This window comes from Scyliorhinus torazame, chromosome 4, assembly GCF_047496885.1.
Source record: "Scyliorhinus torazame isolate Kashiwa2021f chromosome 4, sScyTor2.1, whole genome shotgun sequence".
In the NCBI taxonomy this organism is placed as follows: domain Eukaryota; kingdom Metazoa; phylum Chordata; class Chondrichthyes; order Carcharhiniformes; family Scyliorhinidae; genus Scyliorhinus; species Scyliorhinus torazame.
The window spans coordinates 22,430,533-22,458,123 of NC_092710.1; positions in this window are offsets into that span (position 1 = coordinate 22,430,533).

Sequence of the window (27,591 nt, forward strand, 5' to 3'; positions counted from 1 at the left end):
GCACGCTGTCCCAGTGCCGTTTCCTCCTGACGTCAGCGCGCTGTCCCAGTGCCGTTTCCTCCTGACGTCAGCGCGCTGTCCCAGTACCGTTTCCTCCTGACGTCAGCGCGCTGTCCCAGTACCGTCTCCTCCTGACGTCAGCGCGCTGTCCCAGTACCGTCTCCTCCTGACGTCAGCGCTCTGTCCCAGTACCGTCTCCTCCTGACGTCAGCGCGCTGTCCCAGTGCCGTCTCCTCCTGACGTCAGCGCTCTGTCCCAGTACCGTCTCCTCCTGACGTCAGCGTGCTGTCCCAGTGCCGTTTCCTCCTGACGTCAGCGCGCTGTCCCAGTACCGTCTCCTCCTGACGTCAGCGCGCTGTCCTAGTACCGTCTCCTCCTGACGTCAGCGCGCTGTCCCAGTCCCGTCTCCTCCTGACGTCAGCACGCTGTCCCAGTCCCGTCTCCTCCTGACGTCAGCGCGCTGTCCCAGTACCGTCTCCTCCTGACGTCAGCGTGCTGTCCCAGTACCGTCTCCTCCTGATGTCAGCGCGCTGTCCCAGTCCCGTCTCCTCCTGACGTCAGCGCGCTGTCCCAGTCCCGTCTCCTCCTGACGTCAGCGCGCTGTCCCGGTACTGTCTCCTCCTGACGTCAGCGCGCTGCCCCAGTACCGTCTCCTCCTGACGTCAGCGCGCTGTCCCAGTCCCGTCTCCTCCTGACGTCAGCGCGCTGTCCCAGTCCCGTCTCCTCCTGACGTCAGCGCGCTGTCCCAGTGCCGTCTCCTCCTGACGTCAGCGCCCTGTCCCAGTACCGACTCCTCCTGACGTCAGCGCGCTGCCCCAGTACCGTCTCCTCCTGACGTCAGCGCGCTGTCTCAGTACCGTCTCCTCCTGACGTCAGCGTGCTGTCCCAGTACCGTCTCCTCCTGACGTCAGCGCGCTGTCCCAGTACCGTCTCCTCCTGACGTCAGCGCGCTGTCCCAGTGCCGTCTCCTCCTGACGTCAGCGCGCTGTCCCAGTCCCGTCTCCTCCTGACGTCAGCACGCTGTCCCAGTACCGTCTCCTCCTGACGTCAGCGCCCTGTCTCAGTGCCGTCTCCTCCTGACGTCAGAGCGCTGTCCCAGTACCGTCTCCTCCTGACGTCAGCGCGCTGTCCTAGTACCGTCTCCTCCTGACGTCAGCGGCTGTCCCAGTACCGTCTCCTCCTGACGTCAGCCCGCTGTCCCAGTACCGTCTCCTCCTGACGTCAGCCCGCTGTCCCAGTACCGTCTCCTCGTGGCGTCAGCCCGCTGTCCCAGTACCGTCTCCTCCTGACGTCAGTGCGCTGTCCCAGTACCGTCTCCTCCTGACGTCAGCGTGCTGTCTCAGTACCGTCTCCTCCTGACGTCAGCGTGCTGTCCCAGTACCGTCTCCTCCTGACGTCAGCGCGCTGTCCCAGTACCGTCTCCTCCTGACGTCTGCGCGCTGTCCCAGTACCGTCTCCTCCTGACGTCAGCGCGCTGTCCCAGTACCGTCTCCTCCTGACGTCAGTGCGCTGTCCCAGTACCGTCTCCTCCTGACGTCAGCGCGCTGTCCCAGTACCGTCTCCTCCTGACGTCAGCGCGCTGTCCCAGTACCGTCTCCTCCTGACGTCAGCGCGCTGCCCCAGTACCGTCTCCTCCTGACGTCAGCGTGCTGTCCCAGTACCGTCTCCTCCTGACGGCAGCGCGCTGTCCCAGTGCCGTCTCCTCCTGACGTCAGAGCGCTGTCCCAGTACCGTCTCCTCCTGACGTCAGCGCCCTGTCCCAGTACCGTCTCCTCCTGACGTCAGCGCGCTGTCCCAGTACCGTCTACTCCTGACGTCAGAGCGCTGTCCAAGTACCGTCTCCTCCTGACGTCAGCGCGCTGTCCCAGTACCGTCTCCTCCTGACGTCAGCGCGCTGTCCCAGTACCGTCTCCTTCTGACGTCGGCGCCCTGTCCCAGTACCGTCTCCTCCTGACGTCAGCGCCCTGTCCCAGTACCGTCACCTCCTGATGTCAGCGCGCTGTCCAAGTACCGTCTCCTCCTGACGTCAGCGAGCTGTCCCAGTACTGTCTCCTCCTGACGTCAGCGCGCTGTCCCAGTCCCGTCTCCTCCTGACGTCAGCGCGCTGTCTCAGTACCGTCTCCTCCTGACGTCAGCGCGCTGTCCCAGTACCGTCTCCTCCTGAGGTCAGCGCGCTGTCCCAGTACCGTCTCCTCCTGACGTCAGCGCGCTGTCCCAGTACCGCCGCCTCCTGACGTCAGCACGCTGTCCCAGTCCCGTCTCCTCCTGACGTCAGCGCGCTGTCCCAGTACCGTCTCCTCCTGAGGTCAGCGCGCTGTCCCAGTACCGTTTCCTCCTGACGTCAGCGCGCTGTACCAGTACCGCCTCATCCTGACGTCAGCGTGCTGTCCCAGTACCTCCTCCTCCTGACGTCAGCGCGCTGTCCCAATACCGTCTCCTCCTGACGTCAGTGCGCAGTCCCAGTACCGTCTCCTCCTGACGTCAGCGCGCTGTCCCAGTACCGTCTCCTCCTGACGTCAGCGCGCTGTCCCAGTGCCGTCTCCTCCTGACGTCAGCGCGCTGTCCCAGTACCGTCTCCTCCTGACGTCAGCGCGCTGTCCCAGTACCGTCTCCTCCAGACGTCAGCGCGCTGTCCCAGTACCGTCTCCTCCTGACGTCAGCGCGCTGTCCCAGTCCCGTCTCCTCCTGGATTCAGCGCTCTGTCCCAGTACCGTCTCCTCCTGACGTCAGCGCGCTGTCCCAGTCCCGTCTCCTCCTGACGTCAGCGCGCTGTCCCAGTACCGTCTCCTCCTGACGTCAGCGCGCTGTCCCAGTACCGTCTCCTCCTGACGTCAGCGCGCTGTCTCAGTACCGTCTCCTCCTGACGTCAGCGCGCTGTCCCAGTGCCGTCTCCTCCTGACGTCAGCGAGCTGTCCCAGTACCGTCTCCTCCTGACGTCAGCGCGCTGTCCCAGTGCCGTCTCCTCCTGATGTCAGCGCGCTGTCCCAGTACCGTCTCCTCCTGACATCAGCGCGCTGTCCCAGTCCCGTCTCCTCCTGACGTCAGCGCGCTGTCCCAGTCCCGTCTCCTCCTGACGTCGGCGCGCTGTCTCAGTACCGTCTCCTCCTGACGTCAGCGCGCTGTCCCAGTCCCGTCTCCTCCTGACGTCAGCGCGCTGTCCCAGTACCGTCTCCTCCTGACGTCAGCGCGTTGTCTCAGTACCGTCTCCTCCTGACGTCAGCGCGCTGTCCCAGTACCGTCTCCTCCAGACGTCAGCGCGCTGTCCCAGTCCCGTCTCCTCCTGACGTCAGCGCGCTGTCCCAGTCCCGTCTCCTCCTGACGTCAGCGCGCTGTCCCAGTCCCGTCACCTCCTGACGTCAGCGCGCTGTCCCAGTACCGTCTCCTCCTGACATCAGCGCGCTGTCCCAGTGCCGTCTCCCCCTGACGTCAGCGCGCTGTCCCAGTACGGTTTCCTCCTGACGTCAGCGTGCTGTCCCAGTACCGCCTCCTCCTGACGTCAGCGCGCTGTCCCAGTACCGTCTCCTCCTGACGTCAGCGCCCTGTCCCAGTGCCGTCTCCTCCTGACGTCAGAGCGCTGTCCCAGTACCGTCTCCTCCTGACGTCAGCGCGCTGTCCCAGTACCGTCTCCTCCTGACGTCAGCGCGCTGTCCCAGTACCGTCTCCTCCTGACGTCAGCGCCCTGTCCCAGTACCGTCTCCTCCTGACGTCAGCGCGCTCTCCCAGTACCGTCTCCTCCTGACGTCAGCGCCCTGTCCCAGTGCCGTCTCCTCCTGACGTCAGAGCGCTGTCCCAGTACCGTCTCCTCCTGACGTCAGCGCGCTGTCCCAGTACCGTCTCCTCCTGACGTCAGCGCGCTGTCCCAGTACTGTCTCCTCCTGACGTCAGCCCGCTGTCCCAGTACCGTCTCCTCCTGACGTCAGCCCGCTGTCCCAGTACCGTCTCCTCGTGGCGTCAGCCCGCTGTCCCAGTACCGTCTCCTCCTGACGTCAGCGCGCTGTCCCAGTACCGTCTCCTCGTGGCGTCAGCCCGCTGTCCCAGTACCGTCTCCTCCTGACGTCAGCGCGCTGTCCCAGTACCGTCTCCTCCTGTCGTCAGCGCGCTGTCCCAGTACCGTCTCCTCGTGGCGTCAGCCCGCTGTCCCAGTACCGTCTCCTCCTGACGTCAGCGCGCTGTCCCAGTACCGTCTCCTCCTGACGTCAGCGCGCTGTCCCAGTACCGTCTCCTCCTGACGTCTGCGCGCTGTCCCAGTACCGTCTCCTCCTGACGTCAGGGCGCTGTCCCAGTACCGTCTCCTCCTGACGTCAGCGCGCTGTCCCAGTACCGTCTCCTCCTGACGTCAGCGCGCTGTCCCAGTACCGTCTCCTCCTGACGTCAGCGCGCTGTCCCAGTACCGTCTCCTCCTGACGTCAGCGCGCTGTCCCAGTACCGTCTCCTCCTGGAATCAGCGCGCTGTCCCAGTACCGTCTCCTCCTGACGTCAGCGCGCTGTCCCAGTACCGTCTCCTCCTGGAATCAGCGCGCTGTCCCAGTACCGTCTCCACCTGACGTCAGCGCGCTGTCCCAGTACCGTCTCCTCCTGACGTCAGCGCGCTGTCCCAGTACCGTCTCCTCCTGGAATCAGCGCGCTGTCCCAGTACCGTCTCCACCTGACGTCAGCGTGCTGTCCCAGTACCGTCTCCTCCTGACGTCAGCGCGCTGCCCCAGTACCGTCTCCTCCTGACGTCAGCGCGCTGTCCCAGTGCCGTCTCCTCCTGACGTCAGCGCGCTGTCCCAGTACCGTCTCCTCCTGACGTCAGTGCGCTGTCCCAGTGCCGCCTCCTCCTGACGTCAGCGCCCTGTCCCAGTACCGTCTCCTCCTGACGTCAGCGCGCTGTCCCAGTACCGTCTCCTCCTGACGTCAGCGCGCTGTCCCAGTACCGTCTCCTCCTGACGTCAGCGCGCTGTCCCAGTACCGTCTCCTCCTGACGTCAGCGCGCTGCCCCAGTACCGTCTCCTCCTGTCGTCAGCGCGCTGTCCCAGTACCGTCTCCTCCTGACGACAGCGCGCTGTCCCAGTACCGTCTCCTCCTGACGTCAGCGCGCTGTCCCAGTACCGTCTCCTCCTGACGTCAGCGCGCTGTCCCAGTACCGTCTCCTCGTGACGTCAGCGCGCTGTCCCAGTACCGTCTCCTCCTGACGTCTGCGCGCTGTCCCAGTACCGTCTCCTCCTGACGTCAGGGCGCTGTCCCAGTACCGTCTCCTCCTGACGTCAGCGCGCTGTCCCAGTACCGTCTCCTCCTGACGTCAGCGCGCTGTCCCAGTACCGTCTCCTCCTGACGTCAGCGCGCTGTCCCAGTACCGTCTCCTCCTGACGTCAGCGCGCTGTCCCAGTACCGTCTCCTCCTGGAATCAGCGTGCTGTCCCAGTACCGTCTCCTCCTGACGTCAGCGCGCTGCCCCAGTACCGTCTCCTCCTGACGTCAGCGCGCTGTCCCAGTGCCGCCTCCTCCTGACGTCAGCGCCCTGTCCCAGTACCGTCTCCTCCTGACGTCAGCGCGCTGTCCCAGTACCGTCTCCTCCTGACGTCAGCGCGCTGTCCCAGTACCGTCTCCTCCTGACGTCAGCGCGCTGTCCCAGTGCCGTCTCCTCCTGACGTCAGCGCGCTGTCCCAGTACCGTCTCCTCCTGACGTCAGCGCGCTGTCCCAGTGCTGTCTCCTCCTGACGTCAGCGCGCTGTCCCAGTACCGTCTCCTCCTGACGTCAGCGCGCTGTCCCAGTGCCGTCTCCTCCTGACGTCAGCGCGCTGTCCCAGTACCGTCTCCTCCTGACGTCAGCGCCCTGTCCCAGTACCGTCTCCTCCTGACGTCAGCGCGCTGTCTCAGTACCGTCTCCTCCTGACGTCAGCGCGCTGTCCCAGTACCGTCTCCTCCTGTCGTCAGCGCGCTGTCTCAGTACCGTCACCTCCTGATGTCAGCGCGCTGTCCAAGTACCGTCTCCTCCTGACGTCAGCGCGCTGTCCCAGTACCGTCTCCTCCTGAGGTCAGCGCGCTGTCCCAGTACCGTCTCCTCCTGACGTCAGCGCGCTGTCCGAGTACCGTCTCCTCCTGACGTCAGCGCGCTGTCCCAGTACCGTCTCCTCCTGACGTCAGCGCGCTGTCCCAGTACCGTCTCCTCCTGACGTCAGCGCGCTGTCCCAGTACCGTCTCCTCCTGACGTCAGCGCGCTGTCCCAGTACCGTCTCCTCCTGACGTCAGCGCGCTGTCCCAGTACCGTCTCCTCCTGACGTCAGCGCGCTGTCCCAGTACCGTCTCCTCCTGACGTCAGCGCGCTGTCCCAGTGCCGTCTCCTCCTGACGTCAGCGCCCTGTCCCAGTACCATCTCCTCCTGACGTCAGCGCCCTGTCCCAGTACCGTCACCTCCTGATGTCAGCGCGCTGTCCAAGTACCGTCTCCTCCTGATGTCAGCGCGCTGTCTCAGTACCGTCTCCTCCTGACGTCAGCGCACTGTCCCAGTCCTGTCTCCTCCTGACGTAAGCGCGCTGTCCCAGTACCGTCTCCTCCTGAGGTCAGCGCGCTGTCCCAGTACCGTTTCCTCCTGACGTCAGCGCGCTGTCCCAGTACCGCCTCCTCCTGACGTCAGCGTGCTGTCCCAGTACCTCCTCCTCCTGACGTCAGCGCGCTGTCCCAGTACCGTCTCCTCCTGACGTCAGCGCGCTGTCCCAGTACCTCCTCCTCCTGACGTCAGCGCGCTGTCCCAATACCGTCTCCTCCTGACGTCAGCGCGCTGTCCCAGTGCCGTTTCCTCCTGACGTCAGCGCGCTGTCCCAGTCCCGTCTCCTCTTGACGTCAGCGCGCTGTCCCAGTACCGTCTCCTCCTGACGTCAGCGCGCTGTCCCAGTGCTGTCTCCTCCTGACGTCAGCGCGCTGTCCCAGTCCCGTCTCCTCCTGACGTCAGCGCGCTGTCCCAGTGCTGTCTCCTCCTGACGTCAGCGCGCTGTCCCAGTACCGTCTCCTCCTGACGTCAGCGCGCTGTCCCAGTACCGTCTCCTCCTGATGTCAGCGCGCTGTCCCAGTCCCGTCTCCTCCTGACGTCAGCGCGCTGTCCCAGTCCCGTCTCCTCTTGACGTCAGCGCGCTGTCCCAGTACCGTCTCCTCCTGACGTCAGCGCCCTGTCCCAGTACCGTCTCCTCCTGACGTCAGCGTGCTGTCCCAGTACCGTCTCCTCCTGACGTCAGCGCGCTGTCCCAGTCCCGTCTCCTCCTGACGTCAGCGCGCTGTCCCAGTACCGTCTCCTCCTGACGTCAGCGCGCTGTCCCAGTGCCGTCTCCTCCTGACGTCAGCGCGCTGTCCCAGTCCCGTCTCCTCCTGACGTCAGCGCCCTGTCTCAGTGCCGTCTCCTCCTGACGTCAGAGCGCTGTCCTAGTACCGTCTCCTCCTGACGTCAGCGCGCTGTCCCAGTACCATCACCTCCTGACGTCAGCGCCCTGTCCCAGTACCGTCTCCTCCTGACGTCAGCGCGCTGTCCTAGTACCGTCTCCTCCTGACGTCAGCGGCTGTCCCAGTACCGTCTCCTCCTGACGTCAGCCCGCTGTCCCAGTACCGTCTCCTCCTGACGTCAGCCCGCTGTCACAGTACCATCACCTCCTGACGTCAGCGCCCTGTCCCAGTACCGTCTCCTCCTGACGTCAGCGCGCTGTCCTAGTACCGTCTCCTCCTGACGTCAGCGGCTGTCCCAGTACCGTCTCCTCCTGACGTCAGCCCGCTGTCCCAGTACCGTCTCCTCGTGGCGTCAGCCCGCTGTCCCAGTACCGTCTCCTCCTGACGTCAGTGCGCTGTCCCAGTACCGTCTCCTCCTGACGTCAGCGTGCTGTCTCAGTACCGTCTCCTCCTGACGTCAGCGCGCTGTCCCAGTACCGTCTCCTCCTGACGTCAGCGCGCTGTCCCAGTACCGTCTCCTCCTGACGTCTGCGCGCTGTCCCAGTACCGTCTCCTCCTGACGTCAGCGCGCTGTCCCAGTACCGTCTCCTCCTGACGTCAGCGCGCTGTCCCAGTACCGTCTCCTCCTGACGTCAGCGCGCTGTCCCAGTACCGTCTCCTCCTGACGTCAGCGCGCTGTCCCAGTACCGTCTCCTCCTGACGTCAGCGCGCTGTCCCAGGACCGTCTCCTCCTGTCGTCAGCGCGCTGCCCCAGTACCGTCTCCTCCTGACGACAGCGCGCTGTCCCAGTACCGTCTCCTCCTGACGACAGCGCGCTGTCCCAGTACCGTCTCCTCCTGTCGTCAGCGCGCTGCCCCAGTACCATCACCTCCTGACGTCAGCGCCCTGTCCCAGTACCGTCTACTCCTGACGTCAGCGCGCTGTCCCAGTACCGTCTCCTTCTGACGTCAGCGCCCTGTCCCAGTGCCGTCTCCTCCTGACGTCAGCGCGCTGTCCCAGTACCGTCTCCTCCTGACGTCAGCGCCCTGTCCCAGTACCGTCACCTCCTGATGTCAGCGCGCTGTCCAAGTACCGTCTCCTCCTGACGTCAGCGCGCTGTCCCAGTACCGTCTCCTCCTGACGTCAGCGCCCTGTCCCAGTACCGTCTCCACCTGACGTCAGCGCGCTGTCCAAGTACCGTCTCCTCCTGACGTCAGCGCGCTGTCTCAGTACCTCCTCCTCCTGACGTCAGCGCGCTGTCCCAGTACCGCCTCATCCTGACGTCAGCGTGCTGTCCCAGTACCTCCTCCTCCTGACGTCAGCGCGCTGTCCCAGTACCGTCTCCTCCTGACGTCAGCGCGCTGTCCCAGTACCGTCTCCTCCTGAGGTCAGCGCGCTGTCCCAGTACCGTTTCCTCCTGACGTCAGCGCGCTGTCCCAGTACCGCCTCCTCCTGACGTCAGCGTGCTGTCCCAGTACCTCCTCCTCCTGACGTCAGCGCGCTGTCCCAGTACCGTCTCCTCCTGACGTCAGCGCGCTGTCCCAGTACCTCCTCCTCCTGACGTCAGCGCGCTGTCCCAATACCGTCTCCTCCTGACGTCAGCGCGCTGTCCCAGTGCCGTTTCCTCCTGACGTCAGCGCGCTGTCCCAGTCCCGTCTCCTCTTGACGTCAGCGCGCTGTCCCAGTACCGTCTCCTCCTGACGTCAGCGCGCTGTCCCAGTGCTGTCTCCTCCTGACGTCAGCGCGCTGTCCCAGTCCCGTCTCCTCCTGACGTCAGCGCGCTGTCCCAGTGCTGTCTCCTCCTGACGTCAGCGCGCTGTCCCAGTACCGTCTCCTCCTGACGTCAGCGCGCTGTCCCAGTACCGTCTCCTCCTGATGTCAGCGCGCTGTCCCAGTCCCGTCTCCTCCTGACGTCAGCGCGCTGTCCCAGTACCGTCTCCTCCTGACGTCAGCGCGCTGTCCCAGTACCGTCTCCTCCTGACGTCAGCGCCCTGTCCCAGTACCGTCTCCTCCTGACGTCAGCGCCCTGTCCCAGTACCGTCTCCTCCTGACGTCAGCGTGCTGTCCCAGTACCGTCTCCTCCTGACGTCAGAGCGCTGTCCCAGTACCATCTCCTCCTGACGTCAGAGCGCTGTCCCAGTACCGTCTCCTCCTGACGTCAGCGCGCTGTCCCAGTACCGTCTCCTCCTGACGTCAGCGCCCTGTCCCAGTACCGTCTCCTCCTGACGTCAGCGTTCTGTCCCAGTACCGTCTCCTCCTGACGTCAGCGCGCTGTCCCAGTCCCGTCTCCTCCTGACGTCAGCGCGTTGTCCCAGTACCGTCTCCTCCTGACGTCAGCGCGCTGTCCCAGTGCCGTCTCCTCCTGACGTCAGCGCGCTGTCCCAGTCCCGTCTCCTCCTGACGTCAGCGCCCTGTCTCAGTGCCGTCTCCTCCTGACGTCAGAGCGCTGTCCTAGTACCGTCTCCTCCTGACGTCAGCGCGCTGTCCCAGTACCATCACCTCCTGACGTCAGCGCCCTGTCCCAGTACCGTCTCCTCCTGACGTCAGCGCGCTGTCCTAGTACCGTCTCCTCCTGACGTCAGCGGCTGTCCCAGTACCGTCTCCTCCTGACGTCAGCCCGCTGTCCCAGTACCGTCTCCTCCTGACGTCAGCCCGCTGTCACAGTACCGTCTCCTCGTGGCGTCAGCCCGCTGTCCCAGTACCGTCTCCTCCTGACGTCAGTGCGCTGTCCCAGTACCGTCTCCTCCTGACGTCAGCGTGCTGTCTCAGTACCGTCTCCTCCTGACGTCAGCGCGCTGTCCCAGTACCGTCTCCTCCTGACGTCAGCGCGCTGTCCCAGTACCGTCTCCTCCTGACGTCTGCGCGCTGTCCCAGTACCGTCTCCTCCTGACGTCAGTGCGCTGTCCCAGTACCGTCTCCTCCTGACGTCAGCGCGCTGTCCCAGTACCGTCTCCTCCTGACGTCAGCGCGCTGTCCCAGGACCGTCTCCTCCTGTCGTCAGCGCGCTGCCCCAGTACCGTCTCCTCCTGACGACAGCGCGCTGTCCCAGTACCGTCTCCTCCTGACGACAGCGCGCTGTCCCAGTACCGTCTCCTCCTGTCGTCAGCGCGCTGCCCCAGTACCATCACCTCCTGACGTCAGCGCCCTGTCCCAGTACCGTCTCCTCCTGACGTCAGCGCGCTGTCCCTGTACCGTCTACTCCTGACGTCAGCGCGCTGTCCCAGTACCGTCTCCTTCTGACGTCAGCGCCCTGTCCCAGTACCGTCTCCTCCTGACGTCAGCGCCCTGTCCCAGTACCGTCACCTCCTGATGTCAGCGCGCTGTCCAAGTACCGTCTCCTCCTGACGTCAGCGCGCTGTCCCAGTACCGTCTCCTCCTGACGTCAGCGCCCTGTCCCAGTACCGTCTCCACCTGACGTCAGCGCGCTGTCCAAGTACCGTCTCCTCCTGACGTCAGCGCGCTGTCCCAGTCCTGTCTCCTCCTGACGTCAGCGCGCTGTCCCAGTACCGTCTCCACCTGAGGTCAGCGCGCTGTCCCAGTACCGTTTCCTCCTGACGTCAGCGCGCTGTACCAGTACCGCCTCATCCTGACGTCAGCGTGCTGTCCCAGTACCTCCTCCTCCTGACGTCAGCGCGCTGTCCCAGTACCGTCTCCTCCTGACGTCAGCGCGCTGTCCCAGTCCTGTCTCCTCCTGACGTCAGCGCGCTGTCCCAGTACCGTCTCCTCCTGAGGTCAGCGCGCTGTCCCAGTACCGTTTCCTCCTGACGTCAGCGCGCTGTACCAGTACCGCCTCATCCTGACGTCAGCGTGCTGTCCCAGTACCGTTTCCTCCTGACGTCAGCGCGCTGTCCCAGTACCGTCTCCTCCTGACGACAGCGCGCTGTCCCAGTACCGTCTCCTCCTGACGTCAGCGCGCTGTCCGAGTACCGTCTCCTCCTGACGTCAGCGCGCTGTCCCAGTACCGTCTCCTCCTGACGTCAGCGCGCTGTCCCAGTACCGTCTCCTCCTGACGTCAGCGCGCTGTCCCAGTACCGTCTCCTCCTGACGTCAGCGCGCTGTCTCAGTACCGTCTCCTCCTGACGTCAGCGCGCTGTCCCAGTACCGTCTCCTCCTGACGTCAGCGCGCTGTCCCAGTACCGTCTCCTCCTGACGTCAGCGCGCTGTCCCAGTACCGTCTCCTCCTGACGTCAGCGCGCTGTCCCAGTACCGTCTCCTCCTGACGTCAGCGCGCTGTCCCAGTACCGTCTCCTCCTGACGTCAGCGCGCTGTCCCAGTACCGTCTCCTCCTGACGTCAGCGCGCTGTCCCAGTACCGTCTCCTCCTGACGTCAGCGCCCTGTCCCAGTACCGTCTCCTCCTGCCGTCAGCGCGCTGTCCCAGTACCGTCTCCTCCTGACGTCAGCGCGCTGTCCCAGTACCGTCTCCTCCTGACGTCAGCGCGCTGTCCCAGTACCGTCTCCTCCTGACGTCAGCGCGCTGTCCCAGTACCGTCTCCTCCTGACGTCAGCGTGCTGTCCCAGTGCCGTTTCCTCCTGACGTCAGCGCGCTGTCCCAGTACCGCCTCCTCCTGACGTCAGCGTGCTGTCCCAGTGCCGTCTCCTCCTGACGTCAGCGCGCTGTCCCAGTACCGCCTCCTCCTGACGTCAGCGTGCTGTCCCAGTGCCGTCTCCTCCTGACGTCAGCGCGCTGTCCGAGTACCGTCTCCTCCTGACGTCAGCGCGCTGTCCCAGTACCGCCTCCTCCTGACGTCAGCGTGCTGTCCCAGTACCGTCTCCTCCTGACGTCAGCGCGCTGTCCCAGTACCACCTCCTCCTGACGTCAGCGCGCTGTCCCAGTACCTCCTCCTCCTGACGTCAGCGCGCTGTCCCAATACCGTCTCCTCCTGACGTCAGCGCGCTGTCCCAGTGCCGTTTCCTCCTGACATCAGCGCGCTGTCCCAGTACCGTCTCCTCCTGACGTCTGCGCGCTGTCCTAGTACCGTCTCCTCCTGACGTCAGCGTGCTGTCCCAGTACCGTCTCCTCCTGACGTCAGCGCGCTGTCCCAGTACCGTTTCCTCCTGACGTCAGCGCGCTGTCCCAGTGCCGTTTCCTCCTGACGTCAGCGCGCTGTCCCAGTACCGTTTCCTCCTGACGTCAGCGCGCTGTCCCAGTACCGTCTCCTCCTGACGTCAGCGCGCTGTCCCAGTGCCGTCTCCTCCTGACGTCAGCGCTCTGTCCCAGTACCGTCTCCTCCTGACGTCAGCGCGCTGTCCCAGTGCCGTCTCCTCCTGACGTCAGCGCTCTGTCCCAGTACCGTCTCCTCCTGACGTCAGCGCGCTGTCCTAGTACCGTCTCCTCCTGACGTCAGCGCGCTGTCCCAGTACCGCCTCCTCCTGACGTCAGCGCGCTGTCCCAGTACCGTCTCCTCCTGACGTCAGCGCGCTGTCCTAGTACCGTCTCCTCCTGACGTCAGCGCGCTGTCCCAGTCCCGTCTCCTCCTGACGTCAGCACGCTGTCCCAGTCCCGTCTCCTCCTGACGTCAGCGCGCTGTCCCAGTACCGTCTCCTCCTGACGTCAGCGTGCTGTCCCAGTACCGTCTCCTCCTGATGTCAGCGCGCTGTCCCAGTCCCGTCTCCTCCTGACGTCAGCGCGCTGTCCCAGTCCCGTCTCCTCCTGACGTCAGCGCGCTGTCCCGGTACTGTCTCCTCCTGACGTCAGCGCGCTGCCCCAGTACCGTCTCCTCCTGACGTCAGCGCGCTGTCCCAGTCCCGTCTCCTCCTGACGTCAGCGCGCTGTCCCAGTCCCGTCTCCTCCTGACGTCAGCGCGCTGTCCCAGTGCCGTCTCCTCCTGACGTCAGCGCCCTGTCCCAGTACCGTCTCCTCCTGACGTCAGCGCGCTGTCCCAGTCCCGTCTCCTCCTGACGTCAGCGCGCTGTCCCGGTACTGTCTCCTCCTGACGTCAGCGCGCTGCCCCAGTACCGTCTCCTCCTGACGTCAGCGCGCTGTCCCAGTCCCGTCTCCTCCTGACGTCAGCGCGCTGTCCCAGTCCCGTCTCCTCCTGACGTCAGCGCGCTGTCCCAGTGCCGTCTCCTCCTGACGTCAGCGCCCTGTCCCAGTACCGTCTCCTCCTGACGTCAGCGCGCTGTCTCAGTACCGCCTCCTCCTGACGTCAGCGTGCTGTCCCAGTACCGTCTCCTCCTGACATCAGCGCGCTGTCCCAGTACCGTCTCCTCCTGACGTCAGCGCGCTGTCCCAGTGCCGCCTCCTCCTGACGTCAGCGCGCTGTCCCAGTCCCGTCTCCTCCTGACGTCAGCACGCTGTCCCAGTACCGTCTCCTCCTGACGTCAGCGCCCTGTCTCAGTGCCGTCTCCTCCTGACGTCAGAGCGCTGTCCCAGTACCGTCTCCTCCTGACGTCAGCGCGCTGTCCTAGTACCGTCTCCTCCTGACGTCAGCGGCTGTCCCAGTACCGTCTCCTCCTGACGTCAGCCCGCTGTCCCAGTACCGTCTCCTCCTGACGTCAGCCCGCTGTCCCAGTACCGTCTCCTCGTGGCGTCAGCCCGCTGTCCCAGTACCGTCTCCTCCTGACGTCAGTGCGCTGTCCCAGTACCGTCTCCTCCTGACGTCAGCGTGCTGTCTCAGTACCGTCTCCTCCTGACGTCAGCGTGCTGTCCCAGTACCGTCTCCTCCTGACGTCAGCGCGCTGTCCCAGTACCGTCTCCTCCTGACGTCTGCGCGCTGTCCCAGTACCGTCTCCTCCTGACGTCAGTGCGCTGTCCCAGTACCGTATCCTCCTGACGTCAGCGCGCTGTCCCAGTACCGTCTCCTCCTGACGTCAGTGCGCTGTCCCAGTACCGTCTCCTCCTGACGTCAGCGCGCTGTCCCAGTACCGTCTCCTCCTGACGTCAGCGCGCTGTCCCAGTACCGTCTCCTCCTGACGTCAGCGCGCTGCCCCAGTGCCGTCTCCTCCTGACGTCAGCGTGCTGTCCCAGGACCGTCTCCTCCTGTCGTCAGCGCGCTGTCCCAGTGCCGTCTACTCCTGACGTCAGAGCGCTGTCCAAGTACCGTCTCCTCCTGACGTCAGCGCCCTGTCCCAGTACCGTCTCCTCCTGACGTCAGCGCGCTGTCCCAGTACCGTCTCCTCCTGACGTCAGCGCGCTGTCCCAGTACCGTCTCCTCCTGACGTCAGCGCGCTGTCCCAGTACCGTCTCCTTCTGACGTCAGCGCCCTGTCCCAGTACCGTCTCCTCCTGACGTCAGCGCCCTGTCCCAGTACCGTCACCTCCTGATGTCAGCGCGCTGTCCAAGTACCGTCTCCTCCTGACGTCAGCGAGCTGTCCCAGTACTGTCTCCTCCTGACGTCAGCGCGCTGTCCCAGTCCCGTCTCCTCCTGACGTCAGCGCGCTGTCTCAGTACCGTCTCCTCCTGACGTCAGCGCGCTGTCCCAGTACCGTCTCCTCCTGAGGTCAGCGCGCTGTCCCAGTACCGTCTCCTCCTGACGTCAGCGCGCTGTCCCAGTACCGCCGCCTCCTGACGTCAGCACGCTGTCCCAGTCCCGTCTCCTCCTGACGTCAGCGCGCTGTCCCAGTACCGTCTCCTCCTGAGGTCAGCGCGCTGTCCCAGTACCGTCTCCTCCTGACGTCAGCGCGCTGTCCCAGTGCCGTCTCCTCCTGAGGTCAGCGCGCTGTCCCAGTACCGTCTCCTCCTGACGTCAGCGTGCTGTCCTAGTACCGTTTCCTCCTGACGTCAGCGCGCTGTCCCAGTCCCGTCTCCTCCTGACGTCAGCGCGCTGTCTCAGTACCGTCTCCTCCTGACGTCAGCGCGCTGTCCCAGTCCCGTCTCCTCCTGACGTCAGCGCGCTGTCCCAGTACCGTCTCCTCCTGACGTCAGCGTGCTGTCCCAGTACCGTCTCCTCCTGACGTCAGCGCGCTGTCCCAGTCCCGTCTCCTCCTGACGTCAGCGCGCTGTCCCAGTCCCGTCTCCTCCTGACGTCAGCGCGCTGTCCCGGTACTGTCTCCTCCTGACGTCAGCGCGCTGTCCCAGTCCCGTCTCCTCCTGACGTCAGCGCGCTGTCCCAGTCCCGTCTCCTCCTGACGTCAGCGCGCTGCCCCAGTACCGTCTCCTCCTGACGTCAGCGCGCTGTCCCAGTCCCATCTCCTCCTGACGTCAGCGCGCTGTCCCAGTCCCGTCTCCTCCTGACGTCAGCGCGCTGTCCCAGTGCCGTCTCCTCCTGACGTCAGCGCCCTGTCCCAGTACCGACTCCTCCTGACGTCAGCGCGCTGCCCCAGTACCGTCTCCTCCTGACGTCAGCGCGCTGTCTCAGTACCGTCTCCTCCTGACGTCAGCGCGCTGTCCCAGTACCGTCTCCTCCTGACATCAGCGCGCTGTCCCAGTGCCGTCTCCTCCTGACGTCAGCGCGCTGTCTCAGTACCGTCTCCTCCTGACGTCAGCGCGCTGTCCCAGTGCCGTCTCCTCCTGACGTCAGCGCGCTGTCCCAGTCCCGTCTCCTCCTGACGTCAGCACGCTGTCCCAGTACCGTCTCCTCCTGACGTCAGCGCCCTGTCTCAGTGCCGTCTCCTCCTGACGTCAGAGCGCTGTCCCAGTACCGTCTCCTCCTGACGTCAGCGCGCTGTCCTAGTACCGTCTCCTCCTGACGTCAGCGGCTGTCCCAGTACCGTCTCCTCCTGACGTCAGCCCGCTGTCCCAGTACCGTCTCCTCCTGACGTCAGCCCGCTGTCCCAGTACCGTCTCCTCGTGGCGTCAGCCCGCTGTCCCAGTACCGTCTCCTCCTGACGTCAGTGCGCTGTCCCAGTACCGTCTCCTCCTGACGTCAGCGTGCTGTCTCAGTACCGTCTCCTCCTGACGTCAGCGTGCTGTCCCAGTACCGTCTCCTCCTGACGTCAGCGCGCTGTCCCAGTACCGTCTCCTCCTGACGTCTGCGCGCTGTCCCAGTACCGTCTCCTCCTGACGTCAGTGCGCTGTCCCAGTACCGTCTCCTCCTGACGTCAGCGCGCTGTCCCAGTACCGTCTCCTCCTGACGTCAGTGCGCTGTCCCAGTACCGTCTCCTCCTGACGTCAGCGCGCTGTCCCAGTACCGTCTCCTCCTGACGTCAGCGCGCTGTCCCAGTACCGTCTCCTCCTGACGTCAGCGCGCTGCCCCAGTGCCGTCTCCTCCTGACGTCAGCGTGCTGTCCCAGGACCGTCTCCTCCTGTCGTCAGCGCGCTGTCCCAGTGCCGTCTACTCCTGACGTCAGAGCGCTGTCCAAGTACCGTCTCCTCCTGACGTCAGCGCCCTGTCCCAGTACCGTCTCCTCCTGACGTCAGCGCGCTGTCCCAGTACCGTCTACTCCTGACGTCAGAGCGCTGTCCAAGTACCGTCTCCTCCTGACGTCAGCGCGCTGTCCCAGTACCGTCTCCTCCTGACGTCAGCGCGCTGTCCCAGTACCGTCTCCTTCTGACGTCAGCGCCCTGTCCCAGTACCGTCTCCTCCTGACGTCAGCGCCCTGTCCCAGTACCGTCTCCTCCTGATGTCAGCGCGCTGTCCAAGTACCGTCTCCTCCTGACGTCAGCGAGCTGTCCCAGTACTGTCTCCTCCTGACGTCAGCGCGCTGTCCCAGTCCCGTCTCCTCCTGACGTCAGCGCGCTGTCTCAGTACCGTCTCCTCCTGACGTCAGCGCGCTGTCCCAGTACCGTCTCCTCCTGAGGTCAGCGCGCTGTCCCAGTACCGTCTCCTCCTGACGTCAGCGCGCTGTCCCAGTACCGCCGCCTCCTGACGTCAGCACGCTGTCCCAGTCCCGTCTCCTCCTGACGTCAGCGCGCTGTCCCAGTACCGTCTCCTCCTGAGGTCAGCGCGCTGTCCCAGTACCGTTTCCTCCTGACGTCAGCGCGCTGTACCAGTACCGCCTCATCCTGACGTCAGCGTGCTGTCCCAGTACCTCCTCCTCCTGACGTCAGCGTGCTGTCCCAATACCGTCTCCTCCTGACGTCAGTGCGCAGTCCCAGTACCGTCTCCTCCTGACGTCAGCGCGCTGTCCCAGTACCGTCTCCTCCTGACGTCAGCGCGCTGTCCCAGTGCCGTCTCCTCCTGACGTCAGCGCGCTGTCCCAGTGCCGTATCCTCCTGACGTCAGCGCGCTGTCCCAGTACCGTCTCCTCCTGACGTCAGCGCGCTGTCCCAGTATCGTCTCCTCCAGACGTCAGCGCGCTGTCCCAGTACCGTCTCCTCCTGACGTCAGCGCTCTGTCCCAGTGCCGTCTCCTCCTGACGTCAGCGCTCTGTCCCAGTCCCGTCTCCTCCTGACGTCAGCGCGCTGTCCCAGTACCGTCTCCTCCTGACGTCAGCGCGCTGTCCCAGTACCGTCTCCTCCAGACGTCAGCGCGCTGTCCCAGTACCGTCTCCTCCTGACGTCTGCGCGCTTTCCCAGTACCGTCTCCTCCTGACGTCAGCGCGCTGTCCCAGTCCCGTCTCCTCCTGGATTCAGCGCTCTGTCCCAGTACCGTCTCCTCCTGACGTCAGCGCGCTGTCCCAGTCCCGTCTCCTCCTGACGTCAGCGCGCTGTCCCAGTACCGTCTCCTCCTGACGTCAGCGCGCTGTCCCAGTGCCGTCTCCTCCTGACGTCAGCGCGCTGTCCCAGTACCGTCTCCTCCTGACGTCAGCGCGCTGTCCCAGTACCGTCTCCTCCTGACGTCAGCGCGCTGTCCCAGTACCGTCTCCTCCTGACGTCAGCGCGCTGTCTCAGTACCGTCTCCTCCTGACGTCAGCGCGCTGTCCCAGTACCGTCTCCTCCTGACGTCAGCGCGCTGTCTCAGTACCGTCTCCTCCTGACGTCAGCGCGCTGTCCCAGTGCCGTCTCCTCCTGACGTCAGCGAGCTGTCCCAGTACCGTCTCCTCCTGACGTCAGCGCGCTGTCCCAGTGCCGTCTCCTCCTGACGTCAGCGCGCTGTCCCAGTACCGTCTCCTCCTGACATCAGCGCGCTGTCCCAGTCCCGTCTCCTCCTGACGTCAGCGCGCTGTCCCAGTACCGTCTCCTCCTGACGTCAGCGCGTTGTCTCAGTACCGTCTCCTCCTGACGTCAGCGCGCTGTCCCAGTACCGTCTCCTCCAGACGTCAGCGCGCTGTCCCAGTCCCGTCTCCTCCTGACGTCAGCGCGCTGTCCCAGTCCCGTCTCCTCCTGACGTCAGCGCGCTGTCCCAGTCCCGTCACCTCCTGACGTCAGCGCGCTGTCCCAGTACCGTCTCCTCCTGACGTCAGCGCGCTGTCCCAGTACCGTCTCCTCCTCACGTCAGCGCGCTGTCCCAGTACCGTCTCCTCCTGACGTCAGCGCGCTGTCCCAGTACCGTCTCCTCCTGACGTCAGCGCGCTGTCCTAGTACCGTCTCCTCCTGACGTCAGCGGCTGTCCCAGTACCGTCTCCTCCTGACGTCAGCCCGCTGTCCCAGTACCGTCTCCTCCTGACGTCAGCCCGCTGTCCCAGTACCGTCTCCTCGTGGCGTCAGCCCGCTGTCCCAGTACCGTCTCCTCCTGACGTCAGTGCGCTGTCCCAGTACCGTCTCCTCCTGACGTCAGCGTGCTGTCTCAGTACCGTCTCCTCCTGACGTCAGCGTGCTGTCCCAGTACCGTCTCCTCCTGACGTCAGCGCGCTGTCCCAGTACCGTCTCCTCCTGACGTCTGCGCGCTGTCCCAGTACCGTCTCCTCCTGACGTCAGTGCGCTGTCCCAGTACCGTCTCCTCCTGACGTCAGCGCGCTGTCCCAGTACCGTCTCCTCCTGACGTCAGTGCGCTGTCCCAGTACCGTCTCCTCCTGACGTCAGCGCGCTGTCCCAGTACCGTCTCCTCCTGACGTCAGCGCGCTGTCCCAGTACCGTCTCCTCCTGACGTCAGCGCGCTGCCCCAGTGCCGTCTCCTCCTGACGTCAGCGTGCTGTCCCAGGACCGTCTCCTCCTGTCGTCAGCGCGCTGTCCCAGTGCCGTCTACTCCTGACGTCAGAGCGCTGTCCAAGTACCGTCTCCTCCTGACGTCAGCGCCCTGTCCCAGTACCGTCTCCTCCTGACGTCAGCGCGCTGTCCCAGTACCGTCTACTCCTGACGTCAGAGCGCTGTCCAAGTACCGTCTCCTCCTGACGTCAGCGCGCTGTCCCAGTACCGTCTCCTCCTGACGTCAGCGCGCTGTCCCAGTACCGTCTCCTTCTGACGTCAGCGCCCTGTCCCAGTACCGTCTCCTCCTGACGTCAGCGCCCTGTCCCAGTACCGTCTCCTCCTGATGTCAGCGCGCTGTCCAAGTACCGTCTCCTCCTGACGTCAGCGAGCTGTCCCAGTACTGTCTCCTCCTGACGTCAGCGCGCTGTCCCAGTCCCGTCTCCTCCTGACGTCAGCGCGCTGTCTCAGTACCGTCTCCTCCTGACGTCAGCGCGCTGTCCCAGTACCGTCTCCTCCTGAGGTCAGCGCGCTGTCCCAGTACCGTCTCCTCCTGACGTCAGCGCGCTGTCCCAGTACCGCCGCCTCCTGACGTCAGCACGCTGTCCCAGTCCCGTCTCCTCCTGACGTCAGCGCGCTGTCCCAGTACCGTCTCCTCCTGAGGTCAGCGCGCTGTCCCAGTACCGTTTCCTCCTGACGTCAGCGCGCTGTACCAGTACCGCCTCATCCTGACGTCAGCGTGCTGTCCCAGTACCTCCTCCTCCTGACGTCAGCGTGCTGTCCCAATACCGTCTCCTCCTGACGTCAGTGCGCAGTCCCAGTACCGTCTCCTCCTGACGTCAGCGCGCTGTCCCAGTACCGTCTCCTCCTGACGTCAGCGCGCTGTCCCAGTGCCGTCTCCTCCTGACGTCAGCGCGCTGTCCCAGTGCCGTATCCTCCTGACGTCAGCGCGCTGTCCCAGTACCGTCTCCTCCTGACGTCAGCGCGCTGTCCCAGTATCGTCTCCTCCAGACGTCAGCGCGCTGTCCCAGTACCGTCTCCTCCTGACGTCAGCGCTCTGTCCCAGTGCCGTCTCCTCCTGACGTCAGCGCTCTGTCCCAGTCCCGTCTCCTCCTGACGTCAGCGCGCTGTCCCAGTACCGTCTCCTCCTGACGTCAGCGCGCTGTCCCAGTACCGTCTCCTCCAGACGTCAGCGCGCTGTCCCAGTACCGTCTCCTCCTGACGTCTGCGCGCTTTCCCAGTACCGTCTCCTCCTGACGTCAGCGCGCTGTCCCAGTCCCGTCTCCTCCTGGATTCAGCGCTCTGTCCCAGTACCGTCTCCTCCTGACGTCAGCGCGCTGTCCCAGTCCCGTCTCCTCCTGACGTCAGCGCGCTGTCCCAGTACCGTCTCCTCCTGACGTCAGCGCGCTGTCCCAGTGCCGTCTCCTCCTGACGTCAGCGCGCTGTCCCAGTACCGTCTCCTCCTGACGTCAGCGCGCTGTCCCAGTACCGTCTCCTCCTGACGTCAGCGCGCTGTCCCAGTACCGTCTCCTCCTGACGTCAGCGCGCTGTCTCAGTACCGTCTCCTCCTGACGTCAGCGCGCTGTCCCAGTACCGTCTCCTCCTGACGTCAGCGCGCTGTCTCAGTACCGTCTCCTCCTGACGTCAGCGCGCTGTCCCAGTGCCGTCTCCTCCTGACGTCAGCGAGCTGTCCCAGTACCGTCTCCTCCTGACGTCAGCGCGCTGTCCCAGTGCCGTCTCCTCCTGACGTCAGCGCGCTGTCCCAGTACCGTCTCCTCCTGACATCAGCGCGCTGTCCCAGTCCCGTCTCCTCCTGACGTCAGCGCGCTGTCCCAGTACCGTCTCCTCCTGACGTCAGCGCGTTGTCTCAGTACCGTCTCCTCCTGACGTCAGCGCGCTGTCCCAGTACCGTCTCCTCCAGACGTCAGCGCGCTGTCCCAGTCCCGTCTCCTCCTGACGTCAGCGCGCTGTCCCAGTCCCGTCTCCTCCTGACGTCAGCGCGCTGTCCCAGTCCCGTCACCTCCTGACGTCAGCGCGCTGTCCCAGTACCGTCTCCTCCTGACGTCAGCGCGCTGTCCCAGTACCGTCTCCTCCTCACGTCAGCGCGCTGTCCCAGTACCGTCTCCTCCTGACGTCAGCGCGCTGTCCCAGTACCGTCTCCCCCTGACGTCAGCGTGCTGTCCCAGTACCGTCTCCTCCTGACGTCAGCGCGCTGTCCCAGTACCGTCTCCTCCTCACGTCAGCGTGCTGTCCCAGTACCGTCTCCTCCTGACGTCAGCGTGCTGTCCCAGTACCGTCTCCTCCTGACGTCAGCGCGCTGTCACAGTACCGTCTCCTCCTGACATCAGCGCGCTGTCCCAGTGCCGTCTCCCCCTGACGTCAGCGCGCTGTCCCAGTACGGTTTCCTCCTGACGTCAGCGTGCTGTCCCAGTACCGCCTCCTCCTGACGTCAGCGCGCTGTCCCAGTGCCGTCTCCTCCTGACGTCAGCGCGCTGTCCCAGTACCGTCTCCTCCTGACGTCAGCGCGCTGTCCCAGTGCCGTCTCCTCCTGACGTCAGCACGCTGTCCCAGTCCCGTTTCCTCCTGACGTCAGCGCGCTGTCCCAGTACCGTCTCCTCCTGACGTCAGCGCGCTGTCCCAGTACCGTCTCCTCCTGACGTCAGCGCGCTGTCCCAGTACCGTCTCCTCCTGACGTCAGCGTGCTGTCCCAGTACCGTCTCCTCCTGACGTCAGCGAGCTGTCCCAGTACCGCCTCCTCTGGACGTCAGCGCGCTGTCCCAGTACCGTCTCCTCCTGACGTCAGCGCGCTGTCCCAGTACCGTCTCCTCCTGACTTCAGCGCGCTGTCCCAGTGCCGTCTCCTCCTGACGTCAGCGCGCTGTCCCAGTACCGTCTCCTCCTGACGTCAGCGCGCTGTCCCAGTACCGTCTCCTCCTGACATCAGCGCCCTGTCCCAGTACCGTCTCCTCCTGACGACAGCGCGCTGTCCCAGTACCGTCTCCTCCTGACGTCAGCGCCCTGTCCCAGTACCGTCTCCTCCTGTCGTCAGCGCGCTGTCCAAGTACCGTCTCCTCCTGACGTCAGCGCGCTGTCCCAGTACCGTCTCCTCCTGACGTCAGCGCGCTGTCCCAGTACCGTCTCCTCCTGACGTCAGCGCCCTGTCCCAGTACCGTCTCCTCCTGACATCAGCGCGCTGTCTCAGTACCGTCTCCTCCTGTCGTCAGCGCGCTGTCCCAGTACCGTCTCCTCCTGACGTCAGCGCCCTGTCCCAGTCCTGTCTCCTCCTGACGTCAGCGCGCTGTCCCAGTACCGTCTCCTCCTGACATCAGCGCGCTGTCCCAGTACCGTCTCCTCCTGACATCAGCGCGCTGTCCCAGTACCGTCTCCTCCTGACGTCAGCGCGCTGTCCCAGTACCGTCTCCTCCTGACATCAGCGCCCTGTCCCAGTACCGTCTCCTCCTGACGTCAGCGCGCTGTCCCAGTACCGTCTCCTCCTGACGTCAGCGCTCTGTCCCAGTACCGTCTCCTCCTGACGTCAGCGCGCTGTCCCAGTACCGTCTCCTCCAGACGTTAGCGCGCTGTCCCAGTACCGTCTACTCCTGACGTCAGCGCGCTGTCCCAGTCCCGTCTCCTCCAGACGTCAGCGCGCTGTCCCAGTACCGTCTCCTCCTGACGTCAGCGCGCTGTCCCAGTACCGTCTCCTCCTGACGTCAGCGCGCTGTCTCAGTACCGACTCCTCCTGACGTCAGCGCGCTGTCCCAGTACCGTCTCCTCCTGACGTCAGCGCGCTGTCCCAGTCCCGCCTTCTCCTGACGTCAGCGCGCTGTCCCAGTACCGTCTCCTCCTGACGTCAGCGTGCTGCCCCAGTAACGTCTCCTCCTGACGGCAGCGCCCTGTCCCAGTACCGCCTCCTCCTGCGTCAGCGCCCTGTCCCAGTCCCGCCTCCTCCTGACGTCAGCGCGCTGTCTCAGTACCGCCTCCTCCTGACGTCAGCGCGCTGTCCCAGTACCGTCTCCTCCTGACGTCAGCGCGCTGTCCCAGTACCGTCTCCTCCTCCTTCAGCGCTCTGTCCCAGTACCGCCTCCTCCTGACGTCAGCGCGCTGTCCCAGTACCGGCTCCTCCTGACGTCAGCGCCCTGTCCCAGTACCGTCTCCTCCTGACGTCAGCGCGCTGTCCCAGTGCCGTCTCCTCCTGACGTCAGCGCGCTGTCCCACTACCGCCTCCTCCTGCGTCAGCGCCCTGTCCCAGTACCGTTTCCTCCTGACCTCAGTGCGCTGTCCCAGTACCGTCTCCTCCTGACGACAGCGCGCTGTCCCAGTACCGTCTCCTCCTGATATTAGCGCGCTGTCCCGGTACTGTCTCCTCCTGACGACAGCGCGCTGTCCCAGTACCGTCTCCTCCTGACGTCAGCGTGCTGTCCCAGTACCGTCTCCTCCTGACATCAGCGCGCTGTCCCGGTACTGTCTCCTCCTGACATCAGCGCGCTGTCCCAGTACCGTCTCCTCCTGACGTCAGCGCGCTGTCCCAGTACCGTCTCCTCCTGACGTCAGCGCGCAGTCCCAGTGCCGTCTCCTCCTGACGTCAGAGCGCTGTCCCAGTGCCGTCTCCTCCTGACGTCAGCGCGCTGTCTCAGTACCGTCTCCACCTGACGTCAGCGCACTGTCCCAGTGCCGTCTCCTCCTGACGTCAGAGCGCTGTCCCAGTGCCGTCTCCTCCTGACGTCAGCGCGCTGTCTCAGTACCGTCACCTCCTGACGTCAGCGCGCTGTCCCAGTACCGTCTCCTCCTGACGTCAGCGCGTTGTCTCAGTACCGTCTCCTCCTGACGTCAGCGCGCTGTCCCAGTACCGTCTCCTCCAGACGTCAGCGCGCTGTCCCAGTCCCGTCTCCTCCTGACGTCAGCGCGCTGTCCCAGTCCCGTCTCCTCCTGACGTCAGCGCGCTGTCCCAGTCCCGTCACCTCCTGACGTCAGCGCGCTGTCCCAGTACCGTCTCCTCCTGACGTCAGCGCGCTGTCACAGTACCGTCTCCTCCTGACATCAGCGCGCTGTCCCAGTGCCGTCTCCCCCTGACGTCAGCGCGCTGTCCCAGTACGGTTTCCTCCTGACGTCAGCGTGCTGTCCCAGTACCGCCTCCTCCTGACGTCAGCGCGCTGTCCCAGTGCCGTCTCCTCCTGACGTCAGCGCGCTGTCCCAGTACCGTCTCCTCCTGACGTCAGCGCGCTGTCCCAGTGCCGTCTCCTCCTGACGTCAGCACGCTGTCCCAGTCCCGTTTCCTCCTGACGTCAGCGCGCTGTCCCAGTACCGTCTCCTCCTGACGTCAGCGCGCTGTCCCAGTACCGTCTCCTCCTGACGTCAGCGCGCTGTCCCAGTACCGTCTCCTCCTGACGTCAGCGTGCTGTCCCAGTACCGTCTCCTCCTGACGTCAGCGAGCTGTCCCAGTACCGCCTCCTCTGGACGTCAGCGCGCTGTCCCAGTACCGTCTCCTCCTGACGTCAGCGCGCTGTCCCAGTACCGTCTCCTCCTGACTTCAGCGCGCTGTCCCAGTGCCGTCTCCTCCTGACGTCAGCGCGCTGTCCCAGTACCGTCTCCTCCTGACGTCAGCGCGCTGTCCCAGTACCGTCTCCTCCTGACATCAGCGCCCTGTCCCAGTACCGTCTCCTCCTGACGACAGCGCGCTGTCCCAGTACCGTCTCCTCCTGACGTCAGCGCCCTGTCCCAGTACCGTCTCCTCCTGTCGTCAGCGCGCTGTCCAAGTACCGTCTCCTCCTGACGTCAGCGCGCTGTCCCAGTACCGTCTCCTCCTGACGTCAGCGCGCTGTCCCAGTACCGTCTCCTCCTGACGTCAGCGCCCTGTCCCAGTACCGTCTCCTCCTGACATCAGCGCGCTGTCTCAGTACCGTCTCCTCCTGTCGTCAGCGCCCTGTCCCAGTACCGTCTCCTCCTGACATCAGCGCGCTGTCCCAGTACCGTCTCCTCCTGACATCAGCGCGCTGTCCCAGTACCGTCTCCTCCTGACGTCAGCGCGCTGTCCCAGTACCGTCTCCTCCTGACATCAGCGCCCTGTCCCAGTACCGTCTCCTCCTGACGTCAGCGCGCTGTCCCAGTACCGTCTCCTCCTGACGTCAGCGCTCTGTCCCAGTACCGTCTCCTCCTGACGTCAGCGCGCTGTCCCAGTACCGTCTCCTCCAGACGTTAGCGCGCTGTCCCAGTACCGTCTACTCCTGACGTCAGCGCGCTGTCCCAGTCCCGTCTCCTCCAGACGTCAGCGCGCTGTCCCAGTCCCGCCTTCTCCTGACGTCAGCGCGCTGTCCCAGTACCGTCTCCTCCTGACGTCAGCGCGCTGTCCCAGTCCCGCCTTCTCCTGACGTCAGCGCGCTGTCCCAGTACCGTCTCCTCCTGACGTCAGCGTGCTGCCCCAGTAACGTCTCCTCCTGACGGCAGCGCCCTGTCCCAGTACCGCCTCCTCCTGCGTCAGCGCCCTGTCCCAGTCCCGCCTCCTCCTGACGTCAGCGCGCTGTCTCAGTACCGCCTCCTCCTGACGTCAGCGCGCTGTCCCAGTACCGTCTCCTCCTGACGTCAGCGCGCTGTCCCAGTACCGTCTCCTCCTCCTTCAGCGCTCTGTCCCAGTACCGCCTCCTCCTGACGTCAGCGCGCTGTCCCAGTACCGGCTCCTCCTGACGTCAGCGCCCTGTCCCAGTACCGTCTCCTCCTGACGTCAGCGCGCTGTCCCAGTGCCGTCTCCTCCTGACGTCAGCGCGCTGTCCCACTACCGCCTCCTCCTGCGTCAGCGCCCTGTCCCAGTACCGTCTCCTCCTGACCTCAGTGCGCTGTCCCAGTACCGTCTCCTCCTGACGACAGCGCGCTGTCCCAGTACCGTCTCCTCCTGATATTAGCGCGCTGTCCCGGTACTGTCTCCTCCTGACGACAGCGCGCTGTCCCAGTACCGTCTCCTCCTGACGTCAGCGTGCTGTCCCAGTACCGTCTCCTCCTGACATCAGCGCGCTGTCCCGGTACTGTCTCCTCCTGACATCAGCGCGCTGTCCCAGTACCGTCTCCTCCTGACGTCAGCGCGCTGTCCCAGTACCGTCTCCTCCTGACGTCAGCGCGCAGTCCCAGTGCCGTCTCCTCCTGACGTCAGAGCGCTGTCCCAGTGCCGTCTCCTCCTGACGTCAGCGCGCTGTCTCAGTACCGTCTCCACCTGACGTCAGCGCACTGTCCCAGTGCCGTCTCCTCCTGACGTCAGAGCGCTGTCCCAGTGCCGTCTCCTCCTGACGTCAGCGCGCTGTCTCAGTACCGTCACCTCCTGACGTCAGCGCGCTGTCCCAGTACCGTCTCCTCCTGACGTCAGCGCGCTGTCCCAGTACCGTCTCCACCTTCCGCCAGCGCGCTGTCCCAGTACCGTTTCCTCCTGACGTCAGCGCGCTGTCCCAGTACCGTCTCCTCCTGACGTCAGCGCGCTGTCCCAGTCCCGTCTCCTCCTGACGTCAGCAAGCTGTCCCAGTGCCGTCTCCTCCTGACGTCAGCGCGCTGTCCCAGTACCGTCTCCTCCTGAGGTCAGCGCGCTGTCCCAGTACCGTCTCCTCCTGACGTCAGCGCGCTGTCCCAGTACCGTCTCCTCCTGAGGTCAGCGCGCTGTCCCAGTACCGTCTCCTCCTGACGTCAGCGCGCTGTCCCAGTACCGTCTCCTCCTGACGTCAGCGCGCTGTCCCAGTACCGTCTCCTCCTGACGTCAGCGCGCTGTCCCAGTACCGTCTCCTCCTGACGTCAGCGCGCTGTCCCAGTACCGCCTCCTCCTGACGTCAGTGCGCTGTCCCAGTACCGTCTCCTCCTGACGTCAGCGCGCTGTCCCAGTACCGTCTCCTCCTGACGTCAGCGCGCTGTCCCAGTACCGTCTCCTCCTGACGTCAGCGCGCTGTCCTAGTACCGTCTCCTCCTGACGTCAGCCCGCTGTCCCAGTACCGTCTCCTCCTGACGTCAGCGCGCTGTCCCAGTACCGTCTCCTCCTGTCGTCAGCCCGCTGTCCCAGTACCGTCTCCTCCTGACGTCAGCGCGCTGTCCCAGTACAGTCTCCTCCTGACGTCAGCGCGCTGTCCCAGTACCGTTACCTCCTGACGTCAGCGCGCTGTCCGAGTACCGTCTCCTCCTGACGTCAGCGCGCTGTCCCAGTACCGTCTCCTCCTGACGTCAGCGCGCTGTATCAGTACCGTCTCCTCCTGACGTCAGCGCGCTGTCCTAGTACCGTCTCCTCCTGACGTCAGCCCGCTGTCCCAGTACCGTCTCCTCCTGACGTCAGCGCGCTGTCCCAGTACCGTCTCC